The following is an 18,499-nucleotide window of genomic DNA, read 5'->3' on the forward strand; positions in this document are numbered from 1 at the left end:
TTCGCTTGACTCTGTCGATGTCCATCTTTTGAAGTCCCTATTCCCGGGTTTCGGCACCAAAAATGTTGCGGAATAAGAGACGGAGCACTTTGAACTTAAGGAAACACGACAGACGTCCTTTCGCTTCGAGCGCATCAAGAAGACTGCTTTATTTTTCACTAGAAGGTATGGGAAATGGGAGAGAGTAGTGAGAAGGAGAAAGTCACAAAACACCATGCCACACAAACATTCTTGCACCACGTACGTGCGAAAAGCCATCGCCACAGGCCGGGCTGGCAGTGTCATGAGCCTCCGGGACATGAACGCCTGAGTGCAGAGGGGCTGTGCGGGGGCCCAAGGACCCGCGTGTCCACAACTCCCCTGTGTGCAAGAAAGTTATCACCACCATCTCCACACTTGGAACGCACCACCGAAGCACCGCACCGCCGGTTCGTTTGTATACGTCGCGCCCGCCAGTAAGGCACGTAGTTCGAGGGGTATCAAGTGTCCGGCGCCTCTGAGAAGAAGTTCTCCTTGCCACTTCGTCGGTGGCCCGCAGCGCGGGGTTTAGCAACTGTCTGGCGCCGCTGGGGCGGGGGACCCTGGCTCCAGAATGGAGGATATACAACACGGTGCATCACCGCGCAATCCGCCCAGAGCTTTGCTGTGCTCGCTTGTGTCGCGGGCATTTTTGAAGTGACGTTTGTCCAGTAACCTTGGTGGACGTCATGGACGACGATGCCGTCCTCGCTGACAGGGATAAATACGTCAGCACTCGCGCTAGCTTTCACTTTATATTGCGAAGGCAGTTCGAAGTAACGGTGACGAAAGCTCTGCAGGCATCCCTTTTTCTTTCTTTCTTTTTTTCGTTGTTTCCTCTTTTTATAGTAATCATTGCTGTTGGCATAGTAATTTCTATAGTAAGCAATCTTTCGTTCTTTTTTCTGAGAGACCGAATTCGGTTGCGGTCTTTACGTGCAAATACGGTAGTTATATTCTCTATTTTAGTACACAACGTTACCGAGCTGGTTGACACAAGGCGCCGCAAGCTGTGTTTAGCTAGCATCCTAGGCAACTTTATAGTCATATGCTGAAGCCAGAGCCTGTGTGGACTGTGAGCTTCACTGTGGACGTTCTTCCATAGTTCATATGTACTCAGAAACATTGATGCTACACCGACATAGGAACAGCACAAGACATTTCCAATTTGATACCCGAACTTTTACGATGCATAATGGTTCAATATATATACAGGCTAAGTCCATAACTTAGGTTCTGCGTTAATTTTTAAATATTACAATCTTGAAAGCAGCGTTCGCACTTTTTTATTCGCAATTCGCTCGTTTAGTGTCCTTAGTGATGTGGTGTAACCAAACGTTAGATAACTCTCTGCAATATTATTGTAAAAGGGCTCACGCTCTTGTTTTCAAACCTAGCTTTTACAATAGACTTTCTTGCTGGGCTAGCTATTGTAAATTATTGAACAGGAAACTTACGAAACATAAAGACACGTACGCAAGAGAAGTGATCAGAACGAGCACTGAACTTACAACTCTTCCCTTGTAAGTACAGCGCTCGTCCTTTCTATGTGTTCTGCTGTGAACGCGTCTGTCTCACACAGTCGCTGCGCGGTACGTACACAGTACAAATTGGAGAATGTCGTCGTACAAGCATGTACGCCGCACATGGATTCAACATGAGACTGGTGCAAGCCAGCGGGCGATATCCAATCCCCTCCTTGTAGTCCATGCATGCGCTACATAAAAACCACAAGCAGTGATGTGCCAACGTGTATTTATAGGACGTAAACGTAAATTTAATGTTGACATATGCGTATCTTACGAGCTCCTTCCCAACCGTGGTCAACTGGAGCAAGTGGAGGAGATCGTTGGAACGCCGGCGCGACTAGGGCAGCAGGGCCTACGGAACCCACATCTACGAGTGAGGTTCAGTTGACCGGGCGTCCGCCTTCGGGACAGAGAACGCCTCGGGTCGTTGCACGGCATGAGACCTCGGAACGGCCTGCTGCAGCCCCGAACCCGCATCTACGCGCGAGGTTCGGGAGAGCGAGCGTCCGTCATCGAGACGAGGAGCGCCTCGGGTCGTCGCCTTGCACAAGGCCTCAGGTCGGCCTGCTGACATCTCAGAACCCGCTTCTACGCGCGAGGTTCGGGTGACCGGGCGTCCGTCATCGAAACGAGCGCCTTGGGCCGTCGTCTTGCACGAGACTTCGGAGTGGCCTGTTCCCCGTCTACGGAGATGTGGGCCGTCCACCTTTTCCTGCCCCGTACTGCTGTGTCTGCTTTTCCACGCCGGTCATCACTCTACCAGCGAGTGTTTCACCCCAAAGACTCTACGAGTCTCACCACGCTCCGGACTTCAACCGCAACCTCGTGAGACTGCATTTCTTTATTTTTTTCCTGTTTACGAACAGCCTGACATGCGTGGTCCTAGTTGAAGATAGTGTTTACGTGCCGCCTAATATAATTGTCGTGTGTTTGCTAATCATGCACCGTCTCCTCCATCTTCCTCGCGTCACACGCCTTGCAACGTGACGACCCTAACCATCACACATGCATAGAGTTTCTCTCTATATCCTCCTGAGTTCCGGCTATGGTGCATTTGTCCAATATATTGGACATCAAATACTCCGCCACTACCCAGGCCGCAGCATGTTTTAGCCCGTAAAACCAAACTTTCCAATATTTTAGACACCTACTAGCGCTACCTATGAAGTTTTGTTGAAAATGCATTCGTAGTTTGGCCGCCAAAGCATGTGTTTGCAATGGCGGCATTCAGTTCGAGTTCGGTTTTGGATTTTGTGGCGAATGGACATGCCTTTCGGGGTTCCGTGGCGGCGACGAAATCATAAGTTTTTGTGCATGCTTTGAGCTTGCTTCTGTATTTGAGTTGCTGATTTTTTTGCCTTTAAATAGTAATTGGGTGGTTTTCTTTTTCTTTCTTTTTTTTTCTTTGTCTCTCGTATTTTGGATGAGGGGGTGTGTTTCGTGTCCATTTGGTTTTGCAGGATGGTTAGAGCGTCCTTTCGCGCCACGTGCCTGTGCACGTGCAGCCGGGTGGGACGTTAAGTGTTTGTAGTCTTTAAATGGTAGCTTGGAAGTGGCAAGACTAATAGCTATTAGTGGTTTTACTGTATGTGTATTGGTAGAAAAGTGAGAGCGTGGCCGCGTGGTTGAGCGCGTGCGAGAGCGTGTCATACGTTCGGTCTCCGCGGCATTGATTGCTTTTGAAACAGTGGTGAGAGTTGCTCCGCGGCATTTTGAGGATTTGGATCCTGAGCGTATCGGTTTTTGCTAAAAGGCACGTGCTCTGCATTGATATAGTATTCTAGTATTTGCATCAATAGTGGCATTATTATAGTATTATAGTATTTGCAAAAAGCCACGCAATACATGGCGAGAAAACCGGGAAAGCAGGCAGTGCGCGGGGGGTCCCTCAAGGCAGATGAGGAGACGGATGAGAATGGAGGGCGTCGAATCAACCGGCACGCAATGTGATGTCGATACTAGGCTGCAGAAAATGGAGGCTTTCCAGGAAGAGCGTCTCCTATAGGTGCAAGAGCTCAAAAGTGAGCTAAACAGAGCGTGATGCACGAAAGGTACTCGAAAAGGGACTTGAAGCAGCCGAGGAAAAGCTGAAGAGGGCAGCCATTGTGAACGAGAATGGTCGTGACAATGGAACGCAGTCCCCCACTTGACAAGAGAGGGAGTAGCAGCAAAGTACTTGGAAAGCGTGAAACGTAGTGAGGAATTAGCTGGAAACAGCGGCACATACCTTGAGACCGCCACTGGAAGAAAGCAGGAGCGCAGCGGTCAATCCCCCTTGTCTAATCCGAATCACGCGGAAAAGGGCAAAGGGAAGCAGCGAGAGGTAGGAGAGAATGAAATGGTGATTGTCGCCGACAACTCAAGCCTGGCTGGGTGAAAGGGTGAAAGGCGATAAAAGGGTGGCGGTAGGGACATTTACAAGGCGGACACTGGGTTCTGTCACGGAGCAAGCAAAAACAAATTGGAGGACGCTTAAGCTTCGCCTTCAAGAGTGGAACGCGACAGCGTTCCCATCGACCCGCCAAGGGGTGTAAGACAATGCGCTACGGCGCAGGGATCACTTACGAGGCGCCCCGCATCGGACTTTGCGGCCACCTATCACACGGAGAGCGTCGAGCAACGCAGCGTTCGGCGCGGCAACGAAACGTGCGCCTGAGCAAACGGTACGAACCAAAGAACTCGGAGGGGGAAACGATCTACGCCAGCCAAACGTCGTGATCGGCACGGGCAGAGAGATAGATAGATAGTAATCTAAAGAAAGGAACGGCGCTTGATTCTGCAACCCGCGTGGGAGCACGGCGAAGCGTCGTCAGGGGAGAGGGAGTCGGGGCAACGACGCGCCTGGCACCGGTCCTAGGGTGCCTCGATGCGCGCGCCCCCGCTTAGGGTGAGGACATCTGCGTCGTCTGCTACGGCGGCCGCCATTCTCGCTCCCACTGCATGCTCGTTCTCGCGGAGAACGGACTCCTCCGCTTTCCGGCTCCCTATCTCACGCTCGGCAGCGACTGGGGCTAACCCCCTTTCTCCCGCGCTGTTAGGCGGAGGGCGTTAAAAGGCTGAATGGGCATTTTTCTTCGTGAACGGAGGCGCGGTAAACAGGATTGCATGGGAAACCTCACTGATGTCCCAATGCAAGTGAGTGAATTTGATCGGTAAGAAAATTCAGCCGACGCGGTCAATGCAACAACGTCTTGGTTCTGCACGCTTTGAAGAAACAGCATCAGCAACGGTAATAAAATATAAAGTCCCCTTTTCGTCTGGTAACAGCCAGATGAATACAAAAGCTGTTACCCAAGCAAACATGAAATCATTTATTCAGTGCTTATGAAAACACACAAAGTTAGAGATTTGTGTTTAATGGGAACGTGAACACTGAACATTATTGCACTTTTTAAAAGTCGACATTTATGTTAAATAGACCGTAATTGATAAAATAGTTGTGATCACTATATATATAGATGCAGACTTCAGACTTTGAAGGAAAAGGCTCGCAGAACTGCAGATTCCAGCTTGCTTACGCAAGGCTGACCCCTGCACAAGTCTTGCTTCCGTGGCCACTAGGATGAGTGCTCGGAATTTGTCGGAGATGAATTCGGAGCCTCACTCTGGCATATGCAGCAGTCAGCATTTTGCTTATTCGTTCTTTGTGAGCCATGCATGTGTTCACTGAGGGTTTGTCTATGCCTTCGAGATAGGCTATCAGAGAACGAAGTGGCGACTTCATGGTGAAAAATTTGCCTGTGCACCATGAGTTGACAGCGGTGAAATGTTCCTCGTAGTTTTTTAAAGTTTTCATGACATCAGCGCTTGGATATACGAGGTTTTGCCCATCCCTGACGTATTCCTTGAGTGCAGTCAGGGAAGCATACTGATCGTCAGGCTTGCCAAGGAGAGCAGCCTTGCACTGCGGACAAGTTATAGATTTCAAAATTCCTTTCAAAATAAAACCGCCAAGGTAAAACAAGATGCGGCACTCGGTTGACGTGAGCTCTTCAATGAACAGAATTTCCGTGTCGTTGATTTCATCGACTTCGCTTTCTGCACATTCCTTCTTGCTATGTGCAAGCAGATCGACAAGGTATTCGCGGTCGTCAAGTTCGTAGCTTGTTGATCTCGGAGTGTGAAGAAAGTGGCTGACGCTGACGAGTCGGAGTGCACACTTCAAGTCATACGCAGTGGGCACTGGCTTCATGAGCCGCACCACAGAAAAAAGGTTTTCTAGGCAGTCTTGCAACAGCCTGCTCGTGAGGAGGAATTCATACCCTTCACTGCCAAGAAGCACTTCTTGAAGGCGAAGGACAGCCGTTGTCGCAATTAGGACCCCTGCTTGCGATGGCTTCCACTGAGATCCAGTGCCCATTTTCAGTTCTCTGATGGTGTCTGTTGCCGTGCGTAGTGTGTCCAAGGCGGCATGATATTTAGTAATGTTCCTGCGGCTTAGCGCCATGGTGGGATGACGCGATGACATGAGGGCATACCACCTAGAAACGAGGTCCATAAACCACGCTGTTGTTTCGGCCTCTGGCTCAATCACTCCTTCTTTTATTAGGAACCGAATAGCTGGTGGGGCTTCACGGAAGAGCTGGACAGCGACTCCTACTTTCATTTTGGTGAAGTGCCCACAACTAATGTGGGTTTCTGACAAATTTGGTGCTACCTTAAGTTCGTTGGCTGCGTCATAATCCAAGACGGCCTGTACATGCTCCAATTTCACCTTCGAGGCCGTCAGTCCGTTCCTGCTTACTGTAGTATCACTGAGTGTGAAAACTTTTGAGCTTAGAAGCTGTCCTTTCAGGTTCTTAAGGACATGTGCCGGGTCCGAGATGAAAAAAAGTTCCTTCCCTTTTAAGGTTGGGTGAGGTATTGAGCACGAAGTTGTCGAATGGCGGTGGCTCGAAAAGCCAAATTCTCTCCACATAGCGCGGTTTGCTGCACCCATGTCACATGTGATAACACGGACTCTTAGAGAAATCTGGCTGCATATCTGCACTATTTCCAGGACATATGCCTTGAGTACAGAGCCGTCCACGTGCCTACCAGTGAATTCATAGGCTATCACTTGCTTCCATCTCTGGTTTACCCCACCTAGCATAAACACCAAAGCATGATTGGCTGGCTCTTCAGGCTTTGAGGGCAACGTCGTTCCTCCCAGAAGCACGTCTTCGCCACGGTCGAGTTCAAATCCGGGTGCTATCTCCATTTCATCTAAAAAGAGAACGCAGTCTTTCTCCACGTCCTCCATTCCCTCTGCTTTCGACCTCATGACGTCGATCACTTCATGCAGGATACCTGGCAGAAACTTCAGGCCCTGAATTCTTCTTGCTAACGTTCTGCTGGATGGAAGAGGGTAGCCAATCTTTCTGAGTGTTTCATACCCGGTGGTTCCACAAGCAAATTTAATTTTTAGACCTTGCTTTACTGTTTGCGCTGACCACGAATTACCATGATTGTTGTTCCGAGAAAGAGCACGAATTTGGTCTTCATTTAAAAACTTCGTATTTCGTGAGAAATTAGTTGCCTCTTTCTGCAGCTTGCGTACCTGCATCTGTAGTTTTTTGACAGTGTTCTTAGATTCGTTATGATGTTGTCTAAGCTTATTATTGGCTGCTGTGAGATCTGCAATCTTCTTCCTAAGCTCAGCTGCCTCAGAATCGAGGGGTTGGGTCGCAGTAACTATTGCAGTTTCTTGAAGCCGTGCATCCCTGGGGGTCGAAGTAAGTTGCCCATTAGCATTGTTGGTTTCCGTAGCCGCCAATCTCTCATTTATCTCCCCGTCTGACGAAGAATCAGCGGGAGAAAATTCCTGCGTAGTTGAGGGAAGAACGTTTCTCACTTCTCGTGAAGAATTGTGTGCGGCTGCGTCGTCACTGAATAATGCAGGCACGTGTGCATTTCGTTCCCTTGGTGGCCTTCGCTCTTTAGGAAGTTCTGGAAACAGATAAATAAGAAAAAATGCCCATTACATATATTTAAGATTGTGTTAACTAAAAGCAGAATAGAAGGCGCGCCAGAAAATTTAATATGTATGCGCATGAATCGTTTCCTCACATAACTTTTTCAAATGTAGATAATGAGCCGATAAGCAACGTGGTAACAAATACCAGGGTCAGGAGGCATCTCACCTTTGAATGGGAACACCGTTGGTACAGCATTAGGCTTGAGCTTCTTCCACCCATCCGCGCGGTTCTGTTCGAAGCTGCTGGCTTCGAAATGAGCCTGCAGATGAATTTGATATTGAAATTAGCGGCGCATTTCCGGCTCGATAATGAAAACAATGAAGGCAGCACGCAAGAGAACACAGTAGTCCAAATATCAGTCGAATTACTCGAATGAGAGCCTCAATCTGCACATAACATATCCTGTCTATCTCATTCACTGACTTAATCCGCCATCGCAGAACGAAGCGTCGGGTTAACAGGCCAAAGAACAAATTAGTCGAAATATCAGGCGAATTACTCGAATGAGCGCCTCAATCTGCACATAACAACGATCTCTGTTAATCTCATTTACTGACATAATGCGGCGTCGTAGGACGAAGCGTCCGGTTAATAGGCAGCGGAAGCTACCCAACGCCGCACACATGTCAAAAACAACTTCAGAAATCGTGAGTGAATTAATCAAAATTGGTTCCTGGACCATCCATTTGCACAGTAATTGCCACAGCTTATGTGCCCTTGCTTGTCCTCATGCTCTGTGCCTTGATGCAATGTTTGGGCCCAGACCGCAATTCGCTGGCAAGCGCCTAGTAAAGGCAATTACCTTTGAATGAAAAGAAGCGGCGAAAGCACGCGTGGTACGTATTCCCCAGCGGACACGTGTCGTGCAATTTCGGATGCGAACAAGCAAGCGGCAGACAATGGCCTGTACCGCGCTGTAGTGAAACTCATTTACTTTGTTTTAGTGTTTCACGCAGCTTTTTTAAGCCGAGCAAGAAGAATATTGAACGACACTTAGCTGCCCAAACGCAACAAAATACAAATAAATCGCAACAAAAACAGCACTGAACCAACATGTGGCACTTACGCTGCAGACACACGAGGAGTTCGTCGGTTGCCACTTGTCACGCTTGACTCGCACCAGCCACAGAAGCCGCCTTTTTGGGTCCCTTGGAAAATGGAACATCCTCCAACCATTTCTCGAATGGTTGGAGCACTGAGGAACACAACATCTAGGCATTCTACGCCGATGAAAGCCGCGCGAACGCAGCAGCGTTTCGAGGACGCCCGCACAGCAGCGCGGCGAAGTCGACGCGGGCAACGCAATGGCGGAGGGAGCGCGCGAAAACAGGTTTAGGCGGCGCCGGCTGGTTCAAAGGGTGACCTCACCCATGGTGTTAGAATAGGTTAGGTGTACGAACGAGTCTCGCCGGGGCGGCGCGCCGCCGCTCGTAGTGTGCCCGTCCTCCGGCAGGCGGCGCGCCAAACTTGGGGCCTTCGGCGCAGCGCCCATTAACAATCGGGTAGGGCGAACGCGCGCTTGCTGGCTCCTTGCAATATATTATGAGGGCCAATTCAGCCTTAGCCGTAATAAACCTAACAGCTTGTGGTGCTTTATATTAAATGCTTGTCGTGCAAATCGCAGGCCACTAAAGAGCTGTTCACTCGTTCGCACTAAAGGTTAGAATTGGCGCGAGCTGTAACAGCAGCTATTCTGTGATACGTCTCAGTCTTCCTAATATTTTGTCCTTATATTAAGTTATAATGTGAGCGATGTTGCGTCAAATTATGCAAAACACTGTCTGTGAAACTGCCGACAGAGGACTTCTGGAAGTTGGCGTCCGGAAACGAATTTCTTGTGTTTTCGTTTGCAGCTGTTATGTGCGCTCGTTTCCGCGTAGGTTTCGGGCGCTGAATGTTGCTTTCATGCTTTGAAAAAAAAAACACAATGCTGCATCACCATTTATTTCACACACATATCTGCAGTCACAAAAGAGGCCAGCTATTACAGGTTTTGCGTAAAATTTGGGAGAGCTTCCGTAACCGCTTTTTCGCATCAGATACGGCTACATTGCGCTACCTTCTGTTTAGTTTACACAAAAATACGTGGCATAAAAATACAGACAAGTAAAAAATCATGTGTTAAACAAGTTTAGCAAGCTTCCGCAGCTGCTGTGTTTTGTTTTTTGCATCAGCTTTTCTTTGCTTGCAGACTTGCCGCATTCTCATTGCTATATAGTGATGCAGAAGACATGCCATCATTTCTTCTTTGTGTTCCAAACAAGGAAAAGAAAAATGGTAGCTTTCTAGCATGCTTTCTACTGTCAATTCATAGACATTTCTGTGAAAAGTGTGCTTCTGAAATTCAGTCTCGGCTGCTTGCAGTAGGTGGAAGATGGTCCTACTGGGGTGTAACAGTCCACCTCGAGTTTTGCACTGAACTAGGGCACTTTCTTTTAGAGACTGTGCAGCAGCTTCTCCAACAAGGCATTCTCTACATTTAGAGCATGTTGTACTCTTCATAAGTTTTCGACACATAAAACCAGCAAGGTAATAAATTATACAGTCAATAACCTCTGGCTCTGTGCATACATGATCAAAAACTTCTTCACACTCAGCTTCCGCGTCCACTAAGCCATCCAGTTTTTGTTTTAGTTGCTGAAGTTGGGTCTTTTCTTCATTGTCAACCTTAAAAGCAAGCTTAATATCAGTCAGTGTTAGTGCATGTGTATTATCGGCGGTTTGCACTTCGCAATTGCCAAACTTTGGCGGCTTGAGCAAACTGTACACTGAGAGCATGTTATACAATTGCAGGAATGTGGGCATAGAGGGGTGGTCATTTTGGCCACCTGCTTGGCGGATAATTCCGAAGAAGCGTTCAAGCACGTCCTGATTGAACTTTCCCGACAAGACATACCTGAACCCACACTCCTTGAGCAAATACCGAGAGAGTTCCAGTGCTGATAAAATTGACACGCGCAGTCCCTCTGCGGTCTGCTCGGTTAGGCAATTTTTACGGGAAATCTTTTCAGATAATACATCTTGCTCCCACTTGTTGAGCCAATACAGTGAAGATGCTAAAACGCGTAGATCTTTGCTCCCTACAGTGATGCCTTCTCGCGGGCAGTTTCGATTGAGCGCGTCAAACAGGTCAATGAGTTTCATGGTAAACTCCATCGTACCTTTCACACTTTGTAATCCTTGCGTGCCTCTCCTCGAATAAAACTCCAGCCCTTTTGCTACACTCCGGCTGAACAACTGCGTCGCAAGCTTAACGCGCATTTTTTCAGTGTTTGTTGGATTAATATGGGAAAATGTTAATTTAGGACAGACACGCGCCAGGCCGGGTTGCTTCGAGTCTTCTACAAACAATCTGTCATAGTGATCCCAGTGCACCCGTTCACCATTGACAATCAAAATCTTTTGTCGATGCAAGCGGTTACGCACACATTTCAGGAGGTGAGGCACATCGGAAAAAACAAAAACATTGCGCTTGTTGTCAACAGGATGAGTAAAAAAGTGTTTAGTGTGCCGAAGAGCCCCACTCACTCCGAACTCTTTCCACATTAAGCGATTAGTAGCTGCTCCATCACACACAATTCCATCCACCAACGCGCCAGCTTCCTCCAGGAGAAAGATCGCTTTTAGTATGAGCTGTGCAAGTTTGGTGCCTTTTGTAGGACCCTTGCTCGCAAAGACAGCAACTGGCTGCGAGTAATGGTCCCCAAATGCTCGGAATGTGAACACCAGTCCATGGTCGGCGAGGTCATCGCTGGTCGTCGCACTGTCACCAAAATCGCTGAATCCACAATAAGTCATTGACTTTGAGTGCACTCTCATCTCTTTCCTTACTTGCATTTCGTCGAACACTAAAATCCCGTGTCGCTGAAACTCGTCCTTGGTGGCCATTTTTTTCTTAAATGCCGCAAAAAATCGTGTGTCAAATCCGCATTTCACCCTCACCAAACTTAAATACTTTCGAACTGTTGTGACACAGGGAAGCGGTAGAACGTCATTTTCTCGGAGGAAGGAATACGCCGATGGGCTGCGAATGTGCAGCAACAGACACAGCAAAAGCCAGTCTTCTGTGTAGCGCCGGCTCTTTTTATTTGCGAGTTTGGCAGCTGCCAAGCACTCTTTCACTGCCGTCAGCTGTATTCCTGGTAGCTCAGCTTCGGAAAGCTTCGCTTCAATGTCTTTTGCAGAAATTGTCTGCAGGCGCTCACGAGCTTGCTTAAGCTCGGCAGTGAGCATCTTCAGCCGGTTGCAAAGGCGATTCTTTGATCTTTTGAGGGAATAGTTAGCACGCCTGAGCGCTGCAAGTTTTTCACGGCTTTGCAATTTTTTCGCGGAGAAACAAGCACCACTGGAATTCAACTTCCGTTGCTTCTCCATTAGCCTATTCCGGCGAATTCGGAATGTGTTTGAGAGGCTGAAGCACTTCTGGCAAACCGATTCACCGGCACTGAGGATTAGTGGACATTTCTTGTGGCGCCATTTATCATCAGAATCGAGAAACGCACTTTGCGGCTCAGCCTCAGGATACTCTTTCACGCTAGGTCCTGCAGTACAAAGCCTTACTTTGTCTACATGCTCCAAAATAGTTTTAACGTCCTCCAAAGATCTCACAGAGATTTCACATTTTAAATCCTCCAAAGAAAGAACTTTGCCCATCACCACTACTCTCACCTCCATTTTGTCATCAATTTCGACAACCTTGGCAGCCACCAGAGAAGCAGCAGGGCAGATGCCGCCCCACGAGCACGTTGCTTCATTCATGTCTGATGCGGTCATGTCGCCCGTTGATGCAGTACGTGAGGTAAACGACCGCAACTGGCTGGCAGATCTCTTGGAGCGTTTTAGTTGAAGAAAGACAACACTTTTAACTTCGTCCGTTTCGAGCCGGTGAAAACCCCAGCATTTAGACGGTAGGCACGAGAGTGGAGGGTTTTCGAACAAGCTTGCGAATGCTGTGATCGCCGCTGTTGCTGAGCTGCAATCGGATTCTTCTTCAACTGCTGTCACGTTGCACGCCTCAGCGGTATTCGGAGAGGAGCGCATGCTAGTTTCTTCTGACACTTGTACACAAGGTTTGGCGGTCCTCATTTTTTTCGCTTCTAGCGGTTGCCTTTCGGCGGGTCGTTTTCTGCTTCTTGGAGTCTTCGAAAGGTAAGCAGGGCAGTCAGGGAATTTCGTCGGCACCGCGTCCTTTGCCAACAACGCGCGTCGCGGGACGCTTTGCAGCACATGCCCATTGTACTCTGCCGTCCAGGTTTTGGACACAAAACTGGGCTCAAAATGTCTCTCGCAAACGTAATCGGTTGTTTGTAGAGCTCGGTCCTTTCTTGGTATGGCACGCCGCCACTGCTGCAGTCGTTCGTCGTCTTTCGGCGCCGAAAAAAGCGAAAACCTTTCCTTGCAGGATTTGTAGCCCGTATTGCAGCGTGGCACAAAACACTTCTTCCCCATCACGCGAACGCAGAATCCGCCATAAACGAAGAAAATGATGGAGCGTGGATATCAGCGAAAGGCACCGTGCACGTGCAAGAGAGAAAAACGACGCGCACGACAGAAGACGAGAACTGACACGTTCCTTACGGCAACACGTGGGCTCTCAGCCACCTAAAGCCCAGCCGCCCCTACAGCCCCCAACCACCCCTACAGCCCCCAACCACCCCGCGCCATCTCTCGGCGGCCGGCGGAAATTCGTTCCTCGCTCTCGCCAGTTGCTCTCCGCCGCGGGAGGGCCCGTTCACACACCTAACCTATTCTAGGCGTAAACTGCTGACACGCACGTGGTAGGAGCGAAATGCCATACTAAAACGCTGCTGCCACGCACGGAAGTGACGTCACAGTTATGATGACGTTGTTTAAACAAGTATGGCGTGTTCCGGTTTATAGTTTTGCGCGCGCTGCTGGAGCTGCTTCAGCTTTTCAGCTTAGCTAAAACAGAATTTTACGGTTTCTTACTGTGTTGTGTGATAGAATGTTGTTCTAGTTAGTTGCGCTGGAAGAACCGGAGGGTGTTCGAGCTTGCGATCTCGAGCCACACTTGGGCGCAACGCTGGAGCAGCTCGTTTCTTTATGCCTTGGAGTGCGTTTATGGTTGGTAGTGTGGTCTTGTGCAGCTCCTGTTACGTTTTTCAGTGCTGTTGCTCTTGTTTGTTGAATTTACTGATGTGAATGGAGCATATGTGGGCTCTCAGTTTGGCAGAACTTTTTGCTCTTATGGTAAAAAACGTTTAAACTCGTTCCAAATGCTTGTTGCTGCAGTTGCCGCTTAGTGTTGTGCATCGATCGCGAAAAAAAAAAAAAAAGTTTCATCCTTCGTAGGATTGCTGTTGCAGATATTGCCTAAGTAAGTGAGCTGTTGCAATTTTTATATGGCACTCGATGTCGCATTTACCTGTACTGTTTCTTGTCTTGCATGTTCATACTGTTCCCTTGTTTATCGGATTTTGGCGGCTAGCGAATCGCGACTTGCTTAAGCACCTGCTCGCCACAGTTCTAAAGGAACATGTTGAGCAACCCCAATGTAAACTATGAAGACAAATATTGCAGAACGTGGCCCAGCCGCTCATAGTTCTACTTTGGCTCAATTTTGTTCTAAAGCTTGGCTGTCTTGAAGACCAAGAAATTTTCTTAAATTTCTTCCAGCTAGTTTGCTAAGCTGCTATTTAGTATTGCTTCTTGTGATGGCGCTATGCGAGGTACCAGGTTTGCGCAAATGTTCCTCGCAACTTGTTTACAAACATGATGTAGGTTCATTGCAGGAACCTGCATTAGGTTATAGATGTGAGATGCACGCTAATATGACCGGTGTGGGTTTGCGGGTCCCTGCATGCCACTCTCAAGCAAATGCCAAGTTTCCATTGTATGAATCTTCCTTGACTTCGCAGGGCTTGTTTGGTTAATCCCTTCATCTGTGCAATAGAATGCTCATTAGTCATGAGCCTTACCCTGATCCTCTTGTCCAACAAAAAAAAATCTTTTAGGCATTGCATTAGGGAATATATCTGAGTGCCAATGTGACAATTTTTGCCTCTGTAACCTTTTTTTTCTCCCATCTTATCAGTGAAGGCCTTGTTCGAACAGAGTGCCATGCAGTGACAGAAATTCTCATCACAGTAAGAAAATCTCTGAAGGAGATTTTTGAGTCTGACTAGGACTTCGTCTTGGGCAAATTGGTGAAGTCTGCTGCACATTGTTTTTGTGTGCGAAAATCTATTTACAGAGGAAGGACACATGAAAGTGCGAACTACTAACTGATTTAATGATTCAAAGGATGAAACATAGTGTACAAATTTTGTGCACAGGCAAGAGGTGAATGTTGTGACAGTGCTAGTTTGTCTTTTAATGCTACAAATAGCCATTAAGCAAGTGCACCTCTGGGGAATTAAGGCAATTGAAGTGCTACTAACATGTGCACTCTCTGATAAAATATACCTTCGTGAGCTCATGCGATGTTTTGTTGCTACTCCTGCACAGGATCATAATGTGCGAAAGCACGGCTCATATGAGCAGGCCTTGCAATGTGTGCTGCACCATCCGGTTTATTTAAATTGTTTGAATGCTCCCTCAAATAGTCATTCAGGCATTGGGCCGTTTGGTCCACGTAGAACTTGCCACAGCTGAGAGATATCTTATGACCAAACCACAGCACAATGCTCAATATGGTTGGCGTGATTTTTCATACACCCTTGTCTTTAGGTACGAGAACACAATTGGGCTAATTTGACAGGCGTATAAAGGAACAAATGGGACATTGTATCTAGCAGGCATGTTCTTGAAGCTGTGGGTAAATTTGTGCGCATATTTGTACATGAGGTGTACAATTTGTACACCTCAGGCCTAGTGGCGTCTGTTCCGCTTACATTTGATTAGCAAGTCCTTGTCGAGCTGCTCTTCAGCTTTTGGGAAATGAATTCGGCCATGGCACGCATGACCTAATTCCCCCACCTGTTCGCTAGTTGCGCTTCTGCTGTGACGGGTGTTGCGACTCTCGCCACCAAGGTGCTTTGTCAGGAGCATATACTAGATTGACAAGTAACCTTATTTCCGCATTTCTTGTCAGCAATTTGGGCACACTTAGCTAAAACTTTCATGTTTAGTGCACTAGTGAGTAGTTACTCTAAGCACCTTTATGACAAGTTGACTGTCTTTGCTATGCGCTTAGCTGAAAACCTTCTATGTTTTTAAAGCTGATTCTGAACAGTATCCACAATTGCCGACCAAGTCACTTCCTTTGGCCTCCTCGGATGTTCTTATCTTCCAAGCTGAATTAGCCTTTATCGAGCTGAGCCATAATTATTTGACCAGATGATGAAAATAGGTAATGAACTCGGAGAAAGCATAGGGTAAATTAAATATGCATTTTTGGAATTTATAAATAGTATGGATAAGGGAAATGAAAGTGGACGAAAAGGTAGTTTGCTGTAGGTAGGAGCTGAATCCACACCACCTTCATTAGGCATGTAGTGCCTTACCAATTCAGCTACTGTGGCACTCACCCTCCCATCCCCTTGGCATAAGCCACTACCACTCACAGCCACAGCAGCAGACGTCTTAACTGCAGGCATCATAAAATACATCAGCAGGCAACTGTTCAAGGGCTCTGACTTCGGCTGCCCCTTGATGCCCTAAGACAGGGTATGATGGTTTATTGGCCATTTGCCCAATTGGGGCAAGTGGCCTGTTGATGTGATTTGATCAAATGAACAGGCATTTGAAATCCCACTTACTCAATTGGTTGTACATGCCGTTACCAAATCTGTTCTTTGAAAGGTGAAGCGTTCCTCACTAGGACACACCATCGGACATAAGAACAGATATCACTAGATATGACTTCGTGCCATATGTGCTCAGAATTAGCCACAAATTGAAAAACTTGACTAGTAGATATGGTGCCCCAACGGTTTCTCCCGCACCGAAGTGATTAGCCCAATTGTGTCTTTGTAACACGAGTACTGAGAGACAAGGATGTACAAAGAACCATGCCAAGCACTTTGTGTGTTGTGCTGTGGGGGTTATCAGCGCAATACCTCTCTGCTGTGGCAAGTCCTATGCAGGTCAGAGGGACTAGTGTCTAAAGGGACACTAAAGGCAATTATTAAGTCAAGCTAAAGTAATAGATTAGTGCTCGAGAATGTCGAAGGCATCACTGTTATTGCGAACAGAGCTTCAGTAATTGATGAACGGAAGTAACTGCAATACACAATTAGAGGCTGCCCCAGCACATTAAAGTACCAGCCCGATGATGAAGGCACTCCTCATTAAAGTTCTGTCGCTAGGACTTATCTACTAGTAATAAAAAGGTTGCTGCATTGCATTATAAGATGAAAGAAAATGCTATTCGTCTAGTTCTATTTGATATTTAGAAAAAAGAACCCATTGAGGTTACCCTTGAAAGCATCGCCCACGCTTACATGTTTTAGTAGTTTCGTTATCACATAGTGCTGAGCTGGATTTTCTGGCTCGCGAAACTCGCACAAACTGCAAGTTACAGAGAATTCGATGTTTATGTGATGTTGCGGGATTCCCAAACAGTCCGTGCTACTTGATCAAGAGCAGTTGCAGCGGCGAGTCCAACGTTCTGTCTTGGCTCGGTTGCTACATGGCCGGGCTTACGCATTTTGCACAGAAAACTGTAGCACCGTCTGTAGGGTACTGTTTTACTCACCAATGGAAGTGAAGGGCAGTGATAGCACAACGTCGCCACTCTGTCCTCAGGAGCAGGCGAATTGAATTGCTCTCTAGGTATGCGAACCCTTCAGATGCAATTTTCTCGTAAACTATCTCTTCTTGGCATGGAAGAAGCACTGTGAGGTTTATGGAATGCTACTTTAATAGGCAACATCTACTTAGTATTTGCCTTTAGTGTCCCATTAAATGGCCATAATAGGAAGCACTCAAACAATTCAAATAAATTTCATGGTGTGCATCTTGGCACGCTTTGGAAGGCCTACTAATGTGAACTGTGCCTTTTGCGTGTTATGATCTTGGGCAGTGCATAAGTTCATGGAGGCATATGTTATTAAAACAATCCTGCATGTGTTAGTTAATATAATTCATTTTAATTGCATGTGACCTTAGAAGCAGGCTAGTAGCCTATAAACTGTTGTATGCTACCCCAAGGCATTTAGGCGGTCAAAGTTAGGGCCGTCGACCATTTGCCTGCTCCTAAGACCGATTAGTGGCAAATCAGTTCTGTGGAAGCCCGCAAAATCAAGGAGGGTTCACGAAAAGGAAAATTCTCATCAACCTGACTTTAGCACAATGTCCTGGGTTCCATCCCAGGACCTGGAGAAAATTTTTTTTCAGCTATGAAGCTTTTTTTTTTCGAAGAAATCCCTTATGGTTTTTAAAAAACTGCTTTGGGCTGAGAAACCTATGAAGCCATCATTGTTTTAACATATATCACATGACATAGCCATAGGTACGTACGATTGTATAACACATAATCACTGATAACTTGACAATCCATGCTTCTCTTTCATATGCTCGACCAGTACACATGTAGAACGCAACAGTCTGCATGTTGTAAGCTGACTTCAAATGGCCGGAGTAGAAATCATGCTGTCAGTGCCACACAATCATAGTCACTGACGTCTTTTTGCTTTTGTTACACACATAGTTCATTTTACACAAACATGTTGGTCCGCCTAGCAACACTTCACGTTAATCATAACAATGTTGGGTTACCAGCAAAATGTTACCATAACATTGGTTCCCATAATGCATGGGAGTCGCTCCATTTTGATTTCCGACTTGTGTAGTTGTTTAACCCTTTTGCTGGAATTCAAATTAACAAGTCCTCATTGTTAATTACATGAATGCAATAATGACTTGCAGGCTAAGGCAGTGTTTTCAGACTTGCGACGGAAGCACTGTGAGCAGAGGTGTATGTACAAAGAAGTTGTGCGAAGGCTAGGTTTGGTCGTCCTGGTCACCAATTTATGGGAGGCAGCATGAAGAGGTAACTAGGCTTATTCAAGCCAGCCAGCCATGGTGTCACGG

The sequence above is a fragment of the Dermacentor albipictus genome, chromosome 1, assembly GCF_038994185.2.
Source record: "Dermacentor albipictus isolate Rhodes 1998 colony chromosome 1, USDA_Dalb.pri_finalv2, whole genome shotgun sequence".
Classification (NCBI taxonomy): domain Eukaryota; kingdom Metazoa; phylum Arthropoda; class Arachnida; order Ixodida; family Ixodidae; genus Dermacentor; species Dermacentor albipictus.